This window comes from Arachis ipaensis, chromosome B9, assembly GCF_059453495.1.
Source record: "Arachis ipaensis isolate K30076 ecotype BB chromosome B9, ASM5945349v1, whole genome shotgun sequence".
Lineage (NCBI taxonomy): Eukaryota > Viridiplantae > Streptophyta > Magnoliopsida > Fabales > Fabaceae > Arachis > Arachis ipaensis.
The window spans coordinates 98,916,481-98,922,182 of NC_142444.1; the positions used below are offsets into that span (position 1 = coordinate 98,916,481).

A 5,702-nucleotide genomic window follows, 5' to 3' on the forward strand; every position below is an offset into this window, starting at 1 on the left:
GGGCATGAGGTTTATTCCTGAACCAAGGTCACACAGGGCCTTAAAGATCATGGTGCCTATGGTACAAGATATTATGAACTTTCCAGGATCCTGTCTCTTCTGAGGCAATGTCAGTTGATCCAGATCACTTAGTTCATTGATGAACAAGGGAGGTTCAACTTCCCAAGTATCAATGCCAAATAATTTGGCATTCAGCTTCATGATTGCACCAAAAAACTTGGCAGTTTGCTCTTCAGTAACCTCCTCATTCTCTTCAGAAGAGGAATACTCATCAGAGCTCATGAAGGGCATAAGGAGGTTCAATGGAATCTCTATGGTCTCTAGATGAGTCTCAGATTCTTTTGGTTCCTCAGAGGGAAGCTCCTTATTGGTCACTGGACGTCCCAGGAGGTCTTCCTCCTTGGGATTCACGTCCTCCTCTCCCTTATTGGGTTCGGCCATTTTGCTTATGTCAATGGCCTTGCACTCTCCTTTTGGATTCTCTTCTGTATTGCTTGGGAGAGTACTGGGAGGGATTTCAGTGATCCTTTTACTCAGCTGGCCCACTTGTGCTTCCAAATTCCTAATGGAAGACCTTGTTTCATTCATGAAACTCACAGTGGCCTTAGATAGATCAGAGACTAGATTTGCTAAATTAGAAGCATTTTGTTCAGAGTTCTCTGTCTGTTGCTGAGTGGATGATGGAAAAGGCTTGCTACTGCTAAATCTGTTTCTTCCACCATTATTAAAGCCTTGTTGAGGCTTTTGATCCTTCCATGATTTCTCCATGATGAGTTATAGGTGTTTCCATAAGGTTCACCTAAGTAATTCACCTCTGCTATTGCAGGGTTCTCAGGATCATAAGCTTCTTCTTCATAAGAAGCCTCTTGAGTACTGTTGGATGTAGCTTGCATTCCATGTAGACTCTGAGAGATCATATTGACTTGCTGAGTCAATATTTTATTCTGAGCCAATATGGCATTCAGAGTATCAACTTCAAGAACTCCCTTTTTCATAGGCGTCCTATTATTCACAGGATTCCTTTCAGAAGTGTACATGAACTGGTTATTAGCAACCATGTCAATGAGTTCTTGAGCTTCTGCAGGCGTTTTCTTTAGGTGAATGGATCCACCTGCAGAAGTGTCCAGTGACATCTTTGATAGCTCAGATAAACCATCATAGAATATATCCAGGATGGTCCATTCTGAAAGCATGTCAGAAGGACACTTTTTGGTCAATTGTTTGTATCTTTCCCAAGCTTCATAGAGGGATTCACCTTCTTTCTGTCTGAAGGTTTGAACATCAGCTCTAAGCTTGCTCAGCTTTTGAGGAGGAAAGTACTTGGCTAAGAAAGCCGTGACCAGCTTATCCCAAGAGTTCAGGCTATCTCTGGGTTGAGAGTCCATCCAGATTCTAGCTCTGTCTCTTACAGCAAAAGGGAAAAGCATGAGCTTGTAGACTTCAGGATCTACTCCATTAGTCTTAACAGTATCACATATTTGCAAGAATTCAGTTAAGAACTGAAAAGGATCTTCAGATGGAAGTCCATGAAACTTGCAGTTCTGCTGCATCAGAGAAACTAATTGAGGTTTCAGCTCAAAGTTGTTTGCTCCAATGGCAGGAATGGAGATGCTTCTTCCATGTAAATTGGAATTAGGTGCAGTAAAGTCACCAAGAATCTTCCTTTCATTATTATTATTTTCGGCTGCCATCTCCTTTTCCTGTTCGAAAATTTCTGAAAGGTTATCTCTGGATTGTTGTATTTTAGCTTCTCTTAATTTTCTCTTCAGAGTCCTTTCAGGTTCTAGATCTGCTTCCACAAGAATGTTCTTATCCTTGCTCCTGCTCATATGACAAAGAAGAGGGCACAAAAAAATAATAATAATAATAGAGATCCTTTATACCACAGTATAGGGATCCCTGTGTGAGTAGAAGAAGAGGGAGAGACAAAGAATGTAATATAATGGAAGAAACACAACTGTGAGGATGGCAGAGATGTGAGATGAGATGTTAGGATATGAATGAATAAATAGAATAAGATGGGGGAGGGATAATTTTCGAAAATTATTTTGAAAAAGAGTTAGTGATTTTCGAAAATGGTTTTTTGAAAATTGTTAGTATTTTTTTGAATTTTTTTTTTAAAATTAAAAATAAAAATAATTAGTTAATTAAAAAGAAATTTTTGAAAAAAAAAGGAAGATATTTTCGAAAATTAGAGAGAGAGAGTTAGTTAGGTAGTTTTGAAAAAGTTAAGAAACAAACAAAAAGTTAGTTAGTTAGTTGAAACAAATTTTGAAAAGATAAGAAGTTAGGAAGTTAGAAAAGATATTTTGAAAAGATATTTTTTTGAAAAAGATAAGATAAGAAGATATTTTTGAAAAGATATGATTGAAATTAGTTTTGAAAAAGATTTGATTTTTAAAATCACAATTAATGACTTGATTCATAAGAAATCACAAGATATGATTCTAGAACTTAAAGTTTGAATCTTTCTTAACAAGCAAGTAACAAACTTCAAATTTTTGAATCAAAACATTAATTGTTTATGTTATTTTCGAAAATTTGGTATAAAAATAGGAAAAAGATTTTTGAAAAATATTTTTTTGAATTTTCGAAAATAACTAAGAATTTTGAAAAAGATTTGATTTTTGAAAAAGATTTTGAAAAAGATAAGATTTTCAAATTGAAAATTTGATTTGACTCATAAGAAACAACTTGATTTTAAAAATTTTTGAAAAAGTCAACTCAAATTTTCGAATTTGATGAGAGAAACAGGGAAAGATATTTTTTTGATTTTTTGAATTTTTATGATGCAAGGGAAAAACAAGAAAAATGATGCAATGCATGAAATTTTTAGATCAAAACAATGAATGCATGCATGAATGATATGAGTGTCAAGATGAACACCAAGAACACTTTGAATGTCAAGATGAACATCAAGAACATATTTTTGAAAAATTTTTGATGCAAAGAAAACATGTAAGACACCAAACTTAGAATTCTTTAATGCTTAGGCACTAAGAATTCAAGAGTGCATATGATAAACATGAAAAGACACAAAACAAAAAATCATTAAGATCAAACAAGAAGACTTACCAAGAATAACTTGAAGATCATGAAGAACACTATGAATGCATGAAATTTTCGAAAAATGCAAGATGCATATGCAAGTGACACCAAACTTATGATATGACTCAAGACTCAAACAAGAAACACAAAAATATTTTTGATTTTTATGATTTTCTAATTTTTTTTGGATTTTTATTTTATATTTTTCGAAAAATTCTTTTGAAAAAGAAAATAAGGATTCCAAAATTTTTAATATGAATTCCAGGAATCTTATGCTCTAAAGCTCCAATCAAAGGGTCAGGCATGGCTTAATAGCCAGCCAAGCTTTAGTATGTAACTCAGACATGACACGCCTGACATACTCATTCCCAAAGGAATTAGACATGGCTTTACAGCCAGCCAGGCTTCACATGCTTCATGAAACACTAGAATTCATTCTTAAAAATTTTGAATAAAATTTTTGAAGACATTTTTTTTCGAAAACAAAGGAGAAAATTTTTTGAAAGATTTTTGAAAAATTTTTGAAAATAAAATAAAAAGAAAAGTACCTAATCTGAGCAACAAGATGAACCGTCAGTTGTCCAAACTCGAACAATCCTCGGCAACGGCGCCAAAAACTTGGTGCACGAAATTGTGATGTCCAGGCTCAAACAATCCATGGCAACGTGAGCAACTTGGTACGCGTAATCGTGATTACACTTTAATGATGTAAAATTCATGGCTCTTTCTTTCCCTGGAAATGGCGCCAAGAACATGGTGCCAATACCATGGTTCACAACTTCGATACAACTAACCAGCAAGTGCACTGGGTCGTCCAAGTAATACCTTACGTGAGTAAGGGTCGAATCCCACGGAGATTGTTGGTATGAAGCAAGCTATGGTCACCTTGCAAATCTCAGTTAGGCAGATATAAATGGATAATGGTGTTTTCGAATTTAATATAATAAAATAGGGATAGAAATACTTATGTAATTCATTGGTAGGAATTTCAGATAAGTGAATGGAGATGCTTTCGTTCCTCTGAACCTCTGCTTTCCTGCTATCTTCATCCAATCAGTCTTACTCCTTTCCATGGCTGGCTTTATGCAAGGGCATCACCGTTGTCAGTGGCTACATCCCCTCCTCTCAGTGAATAATATGCTCACGCACCCTGTCACGGCACGGCTATTCATCTGTCGGTTCTCGATCATGCTGGAATAGGATTCACCCTCCTTTTGCGTCTGTCACTAACGCCCAACAATCGCAAGTTTGAAGCTCGTCACAGTCATTCAATCATTGAATCCTACTCGGAATACCACAGACAAGGTTTAGACTTTCCGGATTCTCTTGAATGCCGCCATCATTCTAGCTTACGCCACGAAGATTCCGGTTAAGAGATCTAAGAGATATTCATTCTAGCTTATTTCATGTAGAACGGAAGTGTTTGTCAGGCACGTGTTCATAGGGGAGATGGTGATGAGCGTCACACATAATCATCACCTTCATCACGTTCTTGGGTGCGAATGGATATCTTAGAAGCGAAATAAGATGAATTGAATAGAAAACAGTAGTACTTTGCATTAATCTTTGAGAAACAGCAGAGCTCCACACCTTAATCTATGGAGTGTAGAAACTCTACCGTATGAAAATACATAAGTGAAGGTCCAGGCATGGCCGAGATGGCCAGCCCCCTAATCTAAGAACCAGACGTCCAAAGATGGTTTTCACTGATCAAAGATGGTTCAAAAGATGTCTAATACAATAGTAAAAGGTCCTATTTATAATAAACTAGCTACTAGGGTTTACATGAGTAAGTAATTGATGCATAAATCCACTTTTGGGGCCCACTTGGTGTGTGTTTGGGCTGAGCCTGAGTGTTGCACGTGTAGAGATCCTTCTTGGAGTTGAACGCCAGCTTTTGTGCCAGTTTGGGCGTTCAGCTCTGGTTTTGGCTCCTTTTCTGGCGCTGGACGCCAGATTTGGGTAGAAAGCTGGCATTGAACTCCAGTTTACGTCATCTATTCTTAGCGAAAGTATGGACTATTATATATTTCTGGAAAGCACTGGATGTCTACTTTCCAACGCAATTGGAAGCGCGCCATTTCGAGTTCTGTAGCTCCAGAAAATCCACTTTGAGTGCAGGAAGGTCAGAATCCAACAGCATCAGCAGTCCTTCTTCAACCTCTGAATCTGATTTCTGCTCAAGTCCCTCAATTTCAGCCAGAAAATACCTGAAATCACAAAAAAACACACAAACTCATAGTAAAGTCCAGAAATGTGAATTTAACATAAAAACTAATGAAAACATCCCTAAAAGTAACTAGATCCTACTAAAAACATACTAAAAACAATGCCAAAAAGCGTATAAATTATCCGCTCATCACATATCCAAACACCAAAACCCAGATTCTACTCAAGTGTGAGAAGGGATTTCAAGCATGGTTTCATGTTTCCTTTCCCAAGGTTCCAATGAAACCCAATTGCATTCAATCTCTTTCCCAAGATAATTGAATGCTAAGCATTAAGAACGAAATTCCTTCTAGCAAATCAAAGAGAAGATGAAGAGAAGAAGAATTTCACTATTATCAATCCATCAAGTACAACAGAGCTCCTTCTCTCAATGAGAGGGAAGTTAGCTACTCATAGCTCAAAAAGTACTCAAAAGTGAAGTGTAA

General features: G+C 36.7%; 1 non-coding gene across 1 annotated transcript; it reads left to right on the top strand.

Moving 5' to 3' along the window:
- Nucleotides 1-1,187: 1,187 nt before the first annotated feature.
- LOC148545596 (small nucleolar RNA R71) lies at nt 1,188-1,295 on the top strand. Its single transcript, XR_015900559.1, has one exon. It is a non-coding gene; the product is annotated as a small nucleolar RNA R71 (small nucleolar RNA).
- Nucleotides 1,296-5,702: the final 4,407 nt, after the last annotated feature.